This window comes from Schistocerca serialis, chromosome 1 (genome assembly GCF_023864345.2).
Source record: "Schistocerca serialis cubense isolate TAMUIC-IGC-003099 chromosome 1, iqSchSeri2.2, whole genome shotgun sequence".
Lineage (NCBI taxonomy): Eukaryota > Metazoa > Arthropoda > Insecta > Orthoptera > Acrididae > Schistocerca > Schistocerca serialis.
The window spans coordinates 483,075,818-483,092,999 of NC_064638.1; the positions used below are offsets into that span (position 1 = coordinate 483,075,818).

The following is a 17,182-nucleotide window of genomic DNA, read 5'->3' on the forward strand; positions in this document are numbered from 1 at the left end:
GCCTCGCCGACCGGGGGAAGAATCGAACACTGGCGCTGATCCAACCGCTCAGGGCGAATGAGCGACATGTTGCGGAAGTTGCAGTTTGAAAATAGTCCTTCTTCTCTTTGTCCCGACTGTCTCGCTCTCCACTGTTGCTGCGTTTATTAAGCCGTTTCCTCCGATCCGCTCGTGTGGCGTGTGTGTGGGTAAGCTCGATTTATGCGTCCGTATTCCCACGTTCTTGACTCTTGTCAACATTAATTTGGAACTGATTTATATGATTTATTCGAGTTTTACTAGCTCCCTTTCCGTGCAGTGCGAAATTCGCTTAAGTTGACACAAAAAATAACGTTGTTTCGGTAAGATCTAGCTATGTCATACAGTGTTCGACAATCAGCGAGTGGGTAGCACGTGAATTCTTGTAATGGTGACATTTCATGGCGTACGGAATTTTCTGATGTTCGTGCTTGCGACGTTTTTCTTCGCAGACGTAATAGAGAAAAGTGAGGAGTAAGTCGTTTAAATTCTGTGAGACGTTGATTTATCGAAATTTCAGAGTTTGCAGAGAGGTAATCGTAACGAGTACGCCTAAATAGCACAATTTTTTCTGATGTCGCTTTCAAAACGAGAAGAAACAAATATGCGCAATTCGCAGTGAACAAGTTAACGGCATACTGCGCAGTTTTCCTGGAGTGGAAGCATTGGCCGTTAGTCATCATACACTAATGTGCTACAGCACACTGTAAATGTCGCACTACTGTTATGACATTTCTCTTCGAACGCGATCCGCAAATGGCGCTAAAATTACACCATTTCTCGTGTCTCGTGGCGCTCTCCCCGCGGTCACTGAAAACCAGTGTCAAGTGGTCAGCTGCTCTCGATCATCGCAGAGAAGGGGCGCAGCTGTCAAGTTTCAACAGTGCATGTTCTGATGATTGTGGACTCATCGTCTGTGCCTCGACGAGTGCTACGTTGCTCACAGCATCAGGTCAGTATTTTTCGTTGAAATTACGTGTAGTGTATCGTGAAGCGCAGCAAGTGAGGGTTTTTTGAGGCGCTACTTTCACAACGGCATAGCGGCCAAGTGTGCAAATGCATGTAGTGACATTTTGTGGGCCTGGGTTCGATTCCCGCTGGAATCAACAGCTTTTTGTTTATTCCTCACAGTGTTAAAATTTTAATTATAAAATTTAATTTTTAAACAGTTCAATTTATATACGTAAAATTAATCTGTTCAATTTAGATATGATTACTAGCCATTTAAGTCCAAAGGTTACAGGCCACCACGTTGTAGCACCCTGGTATAAGTTCGCACGTGTCCTCACTGAGTGAAAGGAAACACATTGTAGTTCAAAGTAGGTATCGAATGTGTGTAATGGTAGAAAGTTTGTAAGACACATGAAACTGGGTAACCAATAGATGGAAGCCGCGTGGTCTGAGGCACCGCGCAACGGTTCGCGCGTACCTCTCTTGGCCATGGGAGGGGGGAGGGGGGGGGGGTGAGAGTGTGTGTGTGTGTGTGTGTGTGTGTGTGTTGTCCTTAGCGTAAGTTAGTTCAAGTTAGATTAAGTAGCATGTAATCTTAGGGACCACAAATTTCCAAAAAAATTTCCAGCAGATGAAAACTTTTTCCAAAGAACAGAATTTGATTTCGAAAGTATGTGTTTTCAACACACAAAATTGATGTTTCAGTTTTGTGTAGGACGCCTTAACGTCAATACCAAAGTGTGATTATCGCGAGTAGTAACGCACTATTGAGAATAAAACGTTAATGCTTTTCTTCAGCTTCTCTCGGCGTACTTGGTGAAAAAATAGTTAATGCGTGAACAGCTGGATGATATAGACTTTGACATCCGACCGCTCATTCGTGAACTGTTTCATCAGTACTCTAAATGGTGACGTATAAGAGCTGAATAAAGTGTGAATGCCATTCATCTAACGAAGCTACTCCCATGACGGCAAAGTCTTAAAGAAGCATATCGAAACCAAATACTCATTCCCGGGCGACAAGACGTTAATATCCCCCTAGCTTTGATAATGGCATTAATTCGGTGAGGATGCGGGTGCTCAAGTTTCCTCAGGTGTGCCATACCTTGCTGACGGCGCTCATCACAGATTAGACCCTGTACCGCTCCCAAATTGTGGGGGTGTTGAGTAGCGCCATTCGGAACAGTAGCTGAAAGAAGCAGATGTTTTCACTGGAATTAAAATCGGGTGATTTAGTGGGCCAGTCGACGTGCGGAAACGTGCCTGAGTGCTCCTGCTACCAGGAACTCGCGCGTACAGCTCTGTGAACACGGATGATCTCGTAAATGAAGATAGCGTAATTATCACGAAGAAAGAGCAACTGGTGACCGAGAACATTGAAATGAACAACGTGGTTCATGTCCACGGTAACCTGAATGGACTGGGCCATGTCAGGGTATGAAGAACATCCCCAAATCGTGACAGTGACCACTCCCCGGCCTGAACTGCACGCTCGACAGACTGTGGATTAAACGCCTCACTGCGCCGTCGGCGTGCTCGATGCCCTACATCATTTGAAAGGAGGCAAAATCGCGAGTCGTCGGACCTCACTATACCTTCCAACCAGCTACTGTTCACTTTCTGTGTTCTCTGACCAGCTGAATGCGTGCAACCTTGTGTGCCGCTAGGAGCAGTTACGAGGTGCGCGATCCAAATGTGCATGTCTGTAGTTCCTTAGTAGTGTACGCTCGGAAAGGAGCTGAGATCGACATAAATTCGCCGACAGCAACGAGTCCTGTATTCCTGTTGCGTTTGAAAGCGACTGGCACTGGCAAGGCCGTTGACGAAACGAGTGTGACTGCTTATACCGGTCTTCGGCCGCCATTGCTAAAATGCTCTTCAGTCAAAACTCGCCATTTGCTCGCGGCTTGGCATGGATATGTGTATGTTACATGTATTTTACAGACATGTATTTAAAATATTTGAGACAAATTTCATCCGCATCGCTAGTGGATTCCTGCCCGCAGTTTCATCTGACATCGGAGGAATCTTGTAATTCTGCCAGTAATTAATTGTCTTTTCGAGGAAAACTGTCAGATTCTTCACTGTTTTACACCAAGTTATTCCATAGAGGTCGTTAAATGTGTCTGTGGTATTCCAACTCAACTACTTACAGTAAAAAAAAAACCAAACAAACAAACAAACATCGTTTCGGGATGTTTCTACATCTCATAGCTTCTAATTGTCACTCCCACCACTAGCGGTGACAGGTGTATCTTATTCCCATAGCGTTTTTATACAATTAATGAGTCAGGCTTATAAGAAATTTAATTGACATTGATCCAGGTGGCCTTATTTGTTATTTCGTTTCAACCGTCTTCACCCCAAACCCTCAGGGATAGGGGGGAGGGGGGGGGGGAGATTAGCTGCTAGGGATGTCTTACTCACAAAGTAAATTTTTCCGTGTAGTAAGATATACGTATGTTAATTTTGGTAAATACTTCTTCAGGCGTTACAGAGCTACTCTGATATGTCACTGTCTCCGCACCCCATGCTCCCCCACGCCCCTTCATCTATCCCAGCCCAAACCCAAACTCTTTAAGTGTGACATGAAATGAAATGTGCATGTGGCATGGTTGCCCAGAAATCCGCTTCTGAGCAGTTCGCCGTCTGGTGAAATTATCTTTAAATTTTTAAACATTTGATTGGCTGTTATACAGCAACCGTACACTATTTAACTACAGGACGTATATACAGCCACTTCGGTTGCAGAATTTAAAAAAGAAAGTGTGCAACCGAAGTGGCTGTATATATGTCCTGTAATGAAATTCTCTTTATTTGACGCCACTACGGTGTCTTGCGCCTCGATGATGAAATAATGATGATGAGAGCGCGCACACCCTGGAAACCATGGCTTTGACACTAATGTCGGTCGTTGTCGAATATTTTTCTTTGTCACTTCTTCTCGGTCCGACCCTTAGGGATAATTGTGGTGTATTACCCCACAGTATTTTTATACAAATAATCAGCGATGTATTCAGTTTGACTCCGTGATGATGTTCAAATGGTTCAAATGGCTCTGAGCACTATGGGACTTAACAGCTGAAGTCATCAGTCCCCTAAAACTTAGAACTACTTAAACCTAACTAATCTAAGGACATCACACACATCCATGCCCGAGGCAGGATTCGAACCTGAGGCGCCTAGAACCGCTCGGCCACTCCGGCCGGCCGTGATGATGTCACAAACTTTTAGGGATGATGCAGAAGGGAAAAGTTGATCAATTTGAAGTAAGGGACCTTGGTGTGGAAACGCCGAAGTCGAAAGTTACAAGGGAAAATCGTTGTGATACCTCTGACAGTGGAATCCTTGTACCGGTACTGTTGGTTCTACGGCTGTAGGAGTAGCCAACTTTCAGAAATTCTAGCATCGACAAAGCAAGACAAAAAGTCTAAAAAACATGGTCTCTGAAGTGCATTCCGTAAGAGCGCTTCTTCATCTGTGCTAGTGTGAAACTCATTTCTACTACTGAACAAGTGTCTATAGCTCCTAAGCCGTGCACTATAGGACGCATATTTACTAGACAGTTGTCTCTTGTTCGCTCTACACTGCCACCTGCAGACATTGGCTACCCAACGATCTTAGCAACAACAGCACCGCCACATGTACTCCAGTCGGAGGTATCAGGACGATTTTCTCGTAGAACTTTCGACCCAGTCGTTTCCGGGTGAGGGTTTCATACCTCAAATTGTTACATTTCCATTTAAACATAGTTTCAGTTTTGCTATAAATGTTGTTTAAAGCCTTGCCACAGTGGTATAACCAGTTCCCCTCAGATCACGGAAGTGGAGCGTTGTCGCGTTAGGCTAGCACTTGCACAGGTCACACCGTCTGGGTCCGTCGAGTGCTGTTGGCAAGCGGGGTGCACACAGCCACTGTGAAGGCAATTAAGCAGCTACATGATTGAGATGCAGCGGAACCGGTCACAAAAATTGACAACGGCCCAAAGAGCTGTGTGCTGGCCACATGCTAATCCGTACTCGCATCCGGTGAACCTAAGGGTGAGGATGACACGACGGCCGGTCGGTACCGCATGCTCTTCAAGGCCTTTTCGGGCGGTGTTTTTTTATAAATATTGTTTATTTTTAAACAAAACATTGGAGGATAACTAAGTAGAACAAAAATATTCAATAGGTTACACAGTCATTTATAAAACCTCACGCAGTTTCTAGATGGTTTCAGCACTTCCACTTTCTATGAAGGCTATTCGGAAAATAACGTCCATTCTGTTGTGAGATGTAAACCACTATCAAAATGAGAAATGTTTTATTTGCAACATTTAGCTACACCTTCCAACTACATATCTATGTATTCACCGCTCCAGCTTACTTAGACGTTTCTCCAACCGCCTGTGCGTTCCACCAAATCTCTATGCTGGTATACAGCTCATTGTCTATGCCAAAATGTTACCTTCACACCCAGCAGTTAATGGGAGGAAAGATGAAATTCAGGGGGTGCCAATTACAGGTTGTATTGTGAGCGATCAAACACGTCCCATCGTAAATGCTGCAGGAGCATCTTCAGTGTGGCAGAGATTCATGGGATTTTCACTGTGGTTTCCACTACATGCGCTATCGGACATCACTTTCCGAATAGCCCTCGTAGTAAAACACTGATCGCATATACAAACAAAGCATTCGAAATTAGGTTACGCCCGACAGGTATGCAACACATTTAACATGCAAGTAACGCGGTTCCCATCTTAACTGATCCAAGCTGCTAGGAGAACTACCGTAGATCACGCTTATTTATAATAGTCTACAGCAGCAATCATTAGTTTTACAACTCTAATTTAAGCAGATGCTGGAATCGAACTGAGAACCCAGGACGTTTTAATTACTAGTCAAAGACGCTGCCCCAAGACACGGTGTGTACAGCTACAGGAGCCCGCATCTCGTAGTCGTGCGGTAGCGTTCTCGATTCCCACGCCCGGGTTCAATTCCCGGCGGGGTCAGGGATTTTCTCTGCCTCGTGATGGCTGGGTGTTGTGTGCTGTCCTTAGGTTAGTTAGGTTTAAGTAGTTCTAAGTTCTAGGGGACTGATGACCATAGATGTTAAGTCCCATAGTGCTCAGAGCCATTTGAACCATTTTTTTATAGCTACAGGAGAAGATGGTGGGAACTTGTTACATTACTGGCCATTAAAATGGCTACACCACGAAGATGACGTGCTACAGACGTGAAATTTAACCGACAGGAAGAAGATGCTGTGATATGCAAATGATTAGCTTTTCAGAGCATTCACACAATGCTGGCGCCGGTGGTGACCTACAACTTGCTGACATGAGGAAAGTTTCCAATCGATTTCTCATACACAAACAGCAGTTGACCGGCGTTGCCTGGTGAAACGTTGTTGTGATGCCTCGTGTAAGGAGGAGAAATGCGTACCATCACGCTTCCGACTTTGATAAAGGTCGGATTGTAGCCTATCGCGATTGCGGTTTATCGTATCGCGACATTGCTGCTCGCGTTGGTCGAGATCCAGTGACTGTAAGGAGAATATGGAATCGGTGGATTCAGGAGGGTAATACGGAACGCAATGTACTGGATCTCAATGGCCTTGTATCACTAGCAGTCGAGATGACAGGCATCTTATCCGCATGGCTGTAACGGATCGTGCAGCCACGTCTCGATCCCTTAGTTTAGTTAGGTTAGTTAGGTTTAAGTAGTTCTAAGTTCTAGGGGTCTTATGACCACAGCAGTTGAGTCCCATAGTGCTCAGAGCCATTTGAACCATTTGAACTGGCTCGTCACAATACGCCAGTCACTACTCTTGATGAATTGTGGTATCGTGTTGAAGCTACATGGGCAGCTGTACCTGCACACGCCATCCAAGCTCTGTTTGACTCAATGCGCAGGCGGATCAAGGCAGTTACTACGGCCAGAGGTGGTTGTTCTGGGTACTGATTTCTCAGGATCTATGCACCTAAACTGCGTGAAAATGTAATCACATTTCAGTTCTAGTTTAATATTGTTGTCCAATGAATAGCCGTTTATCATCTCCATTTCTTCTTCTTGTATCAATTTTAATGGCCAGTAGTGTAGGTAACGCCCGACAGGTATGCAACACACCTAACATGCAAGTAACGCGGTTACCATCTTAACTGACCAAAACTGCTACGAGAACTGCCGTAGATCACGCTTATTTGTAATAGTCTACGGTAGCATACGATCGTTTTACAACTGTGATTTAAGCAGATGCTGGGATCGAACTGGGGACTCAGATTACTAGTTAAAGACGCTGCCCTCAGACAGGGTGTGTAGAGCTACAGAAGAAGATGGTGGGAACTTGTTATTTTATGAAAAGGTATTGCTCGGGTAAGGGAGGGGACGCAGTGCTCTGGTCTGCTGGTGAAGGGAGGTGTGCGGAAGTGCGTGGGCGGCGAGCGGCGCGGGCCCGATATGGAGCGGCGCGCGTGACGTGGGGCGAGGCGAGGCGAGGCGGCGCGCTGACGGACGGCCTTCGCGCACAGCCGCAGCTCCACGGGCGCGCCGCCTCGCCGCAACCCGCCTGCGTCTATTCCTGGCGCCGCCAGCCGCCAGTCGCGAGCGCAGCCCGCTCCACGCCGCAGGCGCCGCGGCAGCCTAATCTGCATTTGCTTTGATTTCCGGCTATTACGTTCCGCGCGCCCAAATCTGGAGTAACTCATTTTGAAACGACCGCAAATGTGAAAGGACGCGATTCCGCGGAAAACTTCGGTGCGCCCGAGCTGCCGCGCCTTCTGTGTTCCCGCCGGCGACTCTTTGTGCGCGGCCGTACACCGCGGGACAAGTTCGCAGCAGACTCGGTGCTTTCTTAACCTCGTTTCGTCGGCCGTGGTGCGAAAGTTGGGTGCGGAATGCGGGGCCTACGGTTTCTTCCAGTCGCCGAGTTGAGCTACCGAGTCTGCTCTCCTTATGGAGTTGTACTTGCGAAAATTTACTGGCGTAAGAGGTAAGTCAGCTTTGTGATGTTATAAACGTGAAGGATATGCTCTCAGTATTTTTCGGAACCCAAACTGTTACGGATATTATGGCTAATGTCGGATCGTTAAGGAGAGCAAATTCGAGCGGAGATTCAATACAGTCACTACCGGATGTGTGTACCTTCTCCGTATTATCTTCGCTGCATTCACTCACTGGTTAGTTCTGACGAGACACTTGTGACCCTAATTCAGAGGTGTTCGACGGACTGTTCTTTTTCTCAGAATGGCTCTCTAATTTTGTAGCGTAGTGTGTGTTGCTTTGAAAGTTATTGGCAGATTAAAGTTACCCACACACTGAGTTGTAGGATGGGAGATTATTCAGGGACAACCCCCTGCCCAGTCTTTGGTAAAGCGATTTTTCCGCAATGTCGTCTCTCCCACGAGTGCTTGTTCAACAAGGTGTGCAGGATAATTTCGGTGAAGTCTGGATGGTAGGTGGAAGATTGTGGCGGAAGTAAGCCGCGAGGCGGCGTCTTGAATCATGCCATGATAGTTCACTCGCTTTGCCGGCGGAAGGCAACGTTCTGGGTTACAGGTCAATCCGGCACACAGTTTTATTTTGCCAAGAAGTCTCGATACAGCTATTATTATTTTCTTCTGGTTGCTTCCCCATCAAGTAATCAACTTGTTTTGTCACTATCTATACCACGTATCATTCGCACGTACGGCGTGAATTCTGTGTGTTTGAGAAGTTAGTCAACGTAGACACACACAGCTAAGCACTCTTATACCCAGACAAAAGGTACTCCATTTCGTTCTCTTCTTTCTGGAAGTTCCACATCGCAGGACCAACAGCTTGAAATTCTCGTTGTCGCCAGTTTCGGCTATAAGACAGCGCCCGTGCCACGTAGATGCAGGCAAATTAAAACTACTAGCTTTCTTGCCATGGAAATGTGTCCAAAACATTTCCAGAACTGGGCGACTGTAACAAGAGTATACTGTAACGCACATGGTAATCTTTTACCAGCTGTTGTAGACATAACGGAAGGACCAGTTGAATTATACAAAACTAGTTGCGTGCCGAACACATTACAACGAACGATTCAAAATCAATGAGAGGAATTGCAACGGCGCATTGAAATTGCGAGTAGTTACTTCCGGCTGAAGTCGAAGTAATTTTCATATAATTTGCGGTTATTTTGAACGGCAGGACCCAAAATGTGATGCTTTTATCTGTTCACTAGCTACGAAACCACGATCCGAGAGCTGTCTTCATTATCCCTGCACTGGGAACATAAGCTGGTGACGCTGTGCTGCCGATGTGAAGCAGGAAAAAAACCGTGTAACAGTCAGTTAATGTGTAGACTCAAGTTAATCCAAGCAAAAAGTTTTAATTTAAATAGCAGTATTTTTTCCTTTTTTTTTTAAAGTAGCGGAATGTTTCTGCACCTTGGATTGGTAGTGAAACCTTCTGCTGTCTATTTTGTTTAGATAATTAAACCTGCCGCTGCCTCCGATACAGTTAGTGTTGTTGACGCTACTTGTTAAGTACACAGCTCCCATGCCAGCCCGTTACGCAAATCACTCCTCGGCATTTCCGTTCAGTCTGTTGCTAGGAGTTGAGTCACGGAGCGTGCTGAAGCACCTGATACAAACTTAGCTACCCTTGGTCCATTTGCGGTGGCAGTGTACGAGGTAGGTCAGGGTGGGGCGAACTTCGCGCGTGTGCCAGCATTCGTGTGGGCATGCGTTCATTCACAGCATCGGTCTGTTCTCATCGTCACCACAGGATGTAACAACGCGCGTTGTATCTTTGAGGTGCTTCATTAAAGTCTTCCGTAAAACTATAATCTCGACAAATTTCGTGTTTCTCCGTCACAGTTTCATAATTCCGAGTTAATAACTGTTCCCAGATCCAACATGAATACTTCATTTACCAGCTGCCTTTTTGTCGTTTGCGAATGTGTAGTTTGCCAGATTCGTTTTTTTCGCGTAGTATGTAAAGTATTTCGATGTTACGAGAGCGATCGCCAGGTGAATAGTTATTAAAACAATTGGAGAATGTCCATCAATCCTAGAACGTTGTAATTATATCTCGGCATAACCCCCGAGACGTAAATAAGAGAAAGCAAAAGATACTGCGTTTATCGGTTTTCCATTACTCGTTTGTTTTCATTAGCGTCTGCACAGACTTCTCAACGTGTCTGTATTACTCATCAAGTTCCTTTCTTCTTTCATTTAGGTTTCTATCCATTAAATTTTTAGTGCCGATCTGTTTAAGGAAATTGAAACCTTAAAGTACGTGTCAGAACATCAATAAGAATCGTGTTTAATAATATTCGAAAACATAATTGGGGTCTATCACCTGTGCAGAGTTGCGTGTAGTTTAAGTTCGTATTTTGTGAATAAAAGCGTCTAGATCGATTACTAAACTGCTGATTTATTACCTTAATTAGTTACGTTCATAACTGAACTACAGTTTCTACCATTGAGAGCTTGTCTGCAAGCTCTTGATGACCTGTGTCGAAGAGACGAATTTCCACTACTTTGTTGCGTGTTCGGGTGATACGCTTATAACATACCTGACCAGAATTTTGTAATGATAACTTGTATGTCCGGACCCCACAATAAAAACTGAGTATTTTAGTCGTTACACACATCCTGTTTCCATGGGGCTCCAAAACCCGGATTCCGTATACCGATTTCGCAATACCGCTTCTGGGTAGTTACGTGAACACTTCAAAATCGATTCTGGAAATCCGCTTCTGGTTGCCGGTTTTTCAATTCCGCAATCGATTTTCGCTCCCATGTAAACGCAACCTATTTTGAAACGTGCTTGGACTGTCAGGTTTCGTCTTGTTTTTTACAATTTTCGGCTGATATGAACGGAATGACATTTTGCACAGTGAAGGATAAGCAGAAATATTAGACTGAAGCTGTTTACACCTCGTCCAATTAACGACTGTGCTGACTAAATCACAAACTGTAACAGCTGTTTTTTCAGGCGCCATATTTAACTGAGCTAGCAAATCCGCTTCAGGCCTTCACATGTAAACGCGACAGCGAAAACGGTTTCCAAAATTCGGTTTTTGTCCTCGGGAAGATGTGTCGCATGTAAACGTAGTGACATTGTATAATACAAACTTGCGAAGTATTTGTATCGACCTGGCTGTCGATGCCAGCTACGCCTTCATACATTTCTTTAATTTAATTGTTGGATACAAACCTCCATTGTTACACGGTACCGTGTAAACGGAATTACGATTAAAACAGCAGAGTCGCTAACTCTCTCTCCATAAAATATGTCGCTTTAGGTTAGTGTTGAGAAGCGGAAACGATAGCATGCCGCACTGCCGTGTTTTCATCTCGCTCAAGGTACTGTGGAGACAACTTTGAACTTTTCATAAAATCCTCGTGCCGGCCGTGGTGGCCGTGCGGTTCTAGTCGCTACAGTCCGGAACCGCGGGACTGCTACGGTCGCAGGTTCGAATCCTGCCTCGGGCTTGGATGTGTGTGATGTCCTTAGGTTAGTTAGGTTTAAGTAGTTCTAAGTTCTAGGGGACTGATGACGTAAGATGTTAAGTCTCATAGTGCTCAGAGCCATTTGAGCCATAAAATCCTCAATAAGCGTAAATATTTTTACTGCAGAAGTATTTCATTAGAAAGAAGGAACTTAATTTTAGAGTTTGCTTGTGGCTTGTACAGATACCACTGTGAATTACCCTTCGTCTTTTTTGTGTAACGTTTTACATGTGTGCTTATCGATCGTGTTAAGTTTCCAGACGTAAATATTTGCAGTATTTCGTAAAATGATCATTTCATGCTTGTTATATGAGAACAGTTTGCAAAACATCAATACTGTTTCTTTGATCGTCGTTTTTTTTAAATCTATATTTGTTGCACTGTAAGTGTTAAAAACGTGTTGTAGTATACCTGGTTTTAACTTCATATTTCATAATACCTGCCCTACTTCAGTGAAATGATACGAAATGGTTTCTGTTAGGGCCTATTTATCGTGGAAAATGCATTATGTAGATAACGCATTTTTATTTTTTAGTTGCGATTTTTTTCCACAAATATAGATTTCAAGCCGAGACGAAACTCTTGCTACAACCTACAATAAAACTATTAGATATCTACTGCAGGGAAAACATTCTTTACATTAACATGATTATCTGTATGCAGAAGAGGTTAACAGCGGTCTCAAGTGCTGTGACAATTAACCTGAAAGCGTTCAATTCGAAGCGGAAAAAAATTCATTTCTTTCTGTGGTCCTCTAACGGGAGAGATGTGTTGCCGCGAAATTCTTGACCACCAGATTGTCCCCAACAGTCTAGTTTAAATTCCAAAATCCACCGTAATATCTCGCAATGTTTATCATGCTAGACGGTTCTTAATAACCCGTCTTTTCGGTTCTAACATCGAGGTTGGCGCCATATTTGATATTCGGTGAAGTTGGTTGTGTGCTGTCACCAGGCTTCACCCTCTCAGTCTTTTTCATTTGCGTAGTAATCCACAATACTAGTTAAAAAGCCACAACACGCGTAGCGCTTTTGGAGTCATCCACATTATACAAATTTACATTAGACACGTCATCCAAGTGCGAGAGAAAAACAACGTTGGATGTCGCAAAGCATGGTTCCCAGTTTTGGCGAAGTTAATCTCTCTCCGCTTGATAGGTTTGATTAACAGTAAAACAAACACTTGTTGCAGGCTACTTGCCTTTAAGCTTTGGTAATGACAGTGCAATATGACTCACTGTCTTACAATCCTCGTGAATTGGCCCTTTTTCTGAGGCTTTTATCGAAGCCTCTTTTTGCTTATTCAGACAACAGTAATATTACGTCACAAAATCAAATGGACACCCATTTCAGACCTCCCACGAAATTCACCCCCCCCCCCCCCCCCCACGTCTATTAGAATGAACAGTATTGTTGATAAATTATCTCTGCATATTGTTTGGTCGTTAGTGGGCAGTCGTTTTTGTAAACTGACAGTAATCTTTACTGTTTCTCCTCACGACAAAGACGCGGCGTGAGGTGTTCCTGACTGCGGAGGTCGTAAAGGTGAGCCTGGTTGACGTGACGTGACGACCCGCGCATGCGCAGTTTATAACCGCGGCCGCTTCCGCCTTCCCCGCAAGACCGGCCGGCCGCAAAGCTGTTTCCTGCGGGCGAGACAAAAGCTGTCAGGGTCGGCGCTCTCGTCTGCCGACCGCCGGAGCGGAACTGGGAATCGTTTAGGTGTGAAGTTTCTCCGCATCGCTGAAAACCTGGCCAGGGAAAAAAGGGGGAGGAAAAAGCCACCCCCGCTCGCGTTCACCAGCGTAGCGGACCGCAGCACTCAGAACAAGAATGGACCGATCCTGCGGAAAGTAACAGTCATCTTTTTGCCCAGATTCGTGCCCCTGTTTAAGTAGCAATTAGAAACGTTACATTTGACTAAGACAGCGCTATAAAGTATCGAGGTGAAGGACAAATAAATGTAATCTTCTGGCAGACTAAGCCGGTAGCCTGATGCGAATATTTCCTCATAGGTATCCTTTCATATATTTGCAAAAGTCAAGAAATAAATAATAGAACGGAGCGATGAATATGAATTACTACTTTGCTTATTGCTCGTGGATTTTAAGAACTGTTACGACTAGACACCGGACTACATGCATTTGCATGTTGCATATGCACTTGCATATTTGGCTGCTTTTCACCGGTTATTGCGTATTTTGACAAATAACTAGTGATGAGGCATATCTTTGCTCTTTGTTAACAATATTTTAAAAATTTAGACGGCTGGTCTCTAGCACCATGGAGTTTTGATGTCTCACAGGTTGACCGCAACTTAGAATTGCATGAAATCGCTAACCGAGAGCCCACTGCCTAGCGAAATCGTTACAGAAGAGGAACAGGAACAGACAGACAGAGTCAATGCTCCTGCGTCCGCGCCCCCGGTTAATCGTCGGCAGTAGTTAAATTAAATACGCAGGCTTTTAGTCGTACGTGCATTGTTTTAGTTTAGTTCTGTTTACTTGTACACAGTTGAGAGTGTTTGCGACGTGTAGTGTGTATGTGCGCCATGCCGCCCGAAAAAAGAAACGTCGTTTCGTGGATAGCTGACCATTCCGGAACGTTTACATATGACGAAATTGCTTTATATTGTCGAGTTTGCGAGAACAAATGTTACGTGCAAAAAAAAAAAGTTTCAAATAGATCAGCATGTCAAGACAAGTCTTCATATCGCAGGAATGCAGAAGAAAGAACCACGACAACAACTTCTGACAACAGCAAGTTGCAGTAGCATGGATTTCTCCAAAGATAACCCACAAAGTCGGTTTAACATGTAGGCCTATCTACGTGAAGAATTTATTGCAAGCAATATTCCTCTTCACAAACTTACAAACCCTATCCTCAAAGGCTTCCTGCGCTAATATTGCTTAAATCAAAATATATCAGGTGAATCAACATTGCGTAAAAATTACATACCGAAAATTTACGTAAATGTTATGGAGGAAATACGCAATGAACTCATGGACAGCATTATGTGGATTTCAGTTGACTAAACTACAGACACTTGTGGCCGTTACATTGCAAATTAAAAATTTAATTGTTGGTGCTTTAAAAGAAGAGCCTTCTAATTCGTATTTACCGACTTGCAAAAATCTTGAAAAAGTAAATCGTTCTACGATCGCTAGCTTTGTGAATGAGGATGTTAGAAAAATATCTCCGGTCTCTTCTCCAGATGAAAGGGTTTTCGTGTTTATTTCAGATGCTGTTCCCTATATGATCAAAGCACAATGCCCTCCGAACATTTTATCCCAATTAGATTCATGTGACGTGCTTTGCCCATGGAGTACATCGCCTTGCTGAAGAAGTACGTTCCACATTTGTGAATGTAAATAAACTGATATCATCCACAAAGAAAGTGTTTGTAAATGCTTCCGCTCGCGTCAAGACCTACAAAGAAAAACTACCAAATGTGCTTTTACCGCCCGAACCAGTGGTAACTCGCTGGAGTACACGGGTCGAAGCTGTGTTGCTTTATAATGAACATTTCGAGGCCATTAGATGGGTAGTAAACGACTTCGATAGTGCAGAGGCTTTGGCAGTTGGCCAGTGCAAGGAAGCTTTTAATCATTACGATATTAGAAAAAGACACTGAGCTTGAAACTCAAGGTGTGGCGTTGAATGACTCTACTCAGTTACAGATTAAAATCGTTCTAGTGAACTCCTTATTGCCGGAAGTGGCAACAAAATGACTATTCACGTTGGTGTGTAGAATGTATGAGTCTGGCGACATACCATCTGACTTTCGGAAAAATATCTACACAGTTCCTAAGACTGTAAGAGCTGAGAAGTGCGAGAATTATCGCTCGATCCGCTGAACAGCTCATAAATCCAACTTGCTGACAAGAATAATATACAGAAGAATGGAAAAGAAAATTGAAGATGTGTTAGATGATGATCTGTTTGGCTTTAGGAAAGGTAAAGGCACGAGGGAGGCAATTCTGACGTTGCGGTTGATAATGGAAGCACGACTAAAGAAAAATCAAGACACGTTCGTAGGACTTGTCAACCTAGAAAAAGCGTTCGACAGTGTAAAATAGTGCAAGATGTACGAAATTCTGAGAAAAATAGGGGTAAGCTATAGGGAGAGATGGGTAATATACGATATGTGTAAGAGCCAAGAGGGAACAATAAGAGTGGAGGATCAAGAACGAAATGGTCGTATTAGAAAGGGATTAAGACAAGGATGTAGTCTTTCGTCCTTACTCTTAAATCTGTACATCAAAGAAGCAATGATGGAAATAAAAGAAAGATTTAGGAGTGGAAGTAGAATTCTAGGTGAAATGATATCAATGATACGATTCACTGATGATATAGCTATGCTGAGTAAAAGTGAAGAAGAACATGTGATGCGCTGAATGGAGTGAAAGTCTAATGAGTACAGAATATGGATTAAGAGTAAATCGAAGAAAGACGAAAGTAATGAGAAGTAGCAGACTTGAGAACAACGAGAAACTTAATATGAGGATTGATGGACACGAAGTAGATGAACTCAAGGAATTCTGCTACTTAGGAGGCAAAATAACCAGCGACGAACGGAGCAAGGAGGACATCAAAAGCAGACTAGCACTGGAGAAATGGGCATTAGTGGCCAAGAGAAGTCCACTCGTATCAAACATAGGCTTTAATTTGAGAAGAAATTTCTTAGGATGTACTCTTGGAGCTCAGAATTGTATTGTAGTGATACAGGGACTGTGGAAAAACCAGAACAGAAAAGAATCGAAGCATTTGAGATGAGGCGCTACAGACGAACGTCAAAACGTAGATGGACTGATAAGATGAGAAATCAGGAGGTTCTGCGCAGAATCGGATAGGAAAGGAATATGTGGAAAACACAGATAAGGTGATGGAACAGGATGATAGGACATCTGTTAAGACATGAGGGAATGACTTCCTTGGTACTAGCGGAAGTTGTAGGCGTCAAAAACTGTGGAGGAAGACAGAGGTTGGAATACGCTCTGCAAATAATTGAGGACGTAGGTTGCAAGTGCTACTCTGAGATGAAGAGGTTGGCACAGGAGAGGAATTAGCGGCGAGCCGCATCAGTCCAGTCAGAAGGCTGATGACTCATAAAATAAAATAAAGACAGAAGGCCGCAGGCCACCACACTGTAGCACATTGGTTAAAGTTCGCACGAACCGCCACAGAACAAATGCCACAGGTATGGAGGTAGTACAGGATCATTTTGTTAGCAGTCGGTCTAGGGATTCATGTTATGACACCATCCATTTCCGTGAGTTCATTTATCGCAAAGGACGAACCCGCTATTGTGCTGAGAGAGCCCCTGCTAACATTTGCAGAGTCGGTCGGGCTTTCGGCTAGAAAAGAGAGAGTGATATGATACGGCAGCTGCAGACCGTGGCCGGGAAAAGCGGCGCGGCTGTTCGATGCGGGCGGAGTTAGTGCCCCCAACTTGGGATTTGCCCGCGGCGTAATCTGCGAGCGTTGGGGTTTATCTGCGGGCGCTGTCATGGCACGGGCAACTTGCGGAATTAGTTGCATGCCCCCAGCTTGTCCCCCCACCCCCTTTTCGCTTATTAGCGGTCGCGGGGAGCGTTTATTTAAAGGCTGGCTTAACCAGTGCAGCCATGCCCCGGCGAATCAGCTAGGAATCGAAATTCAGCTGGCACTGTGCGACAGGGAACCGAGCAGTTTGCTGTGATGGGGGTGGACCAGCTGCGAGAGGAGGTGGTCGCCGTGCGGACAGCGA

The 17,182-nt window shown here is 44.4% G+C and overlaps 1 protein-coding gene across 3 annotated transcripts in view; it reads left to right on the plus strand.

The window, feature by feature from the left end:
• The window catches only part of LOC126473637 (kinase D-interacting substrate of 220 kDa), a 383,513-nt gene that overhangs the window by 146,634 nt on the left and 219,697 nt on the right, over positions 1-17,182 (plus strand). Inside the window, exon 1 of one of the 3 annotated variants that reach the window (XM_050100866.1) lies at positions 7,854-7,941. The exons of the other annotated variants lie outside the window; for them this stretch is intronic. The gene's annotated coding sequence lies outside the window, so the exon portion shown is untranslated. Of the gene's footprint in view, positions 1-7,853; positions 7,942-17,182 lie in introns of those variants that run through there. 3 annotated transcript variants of the gene reach the window in all.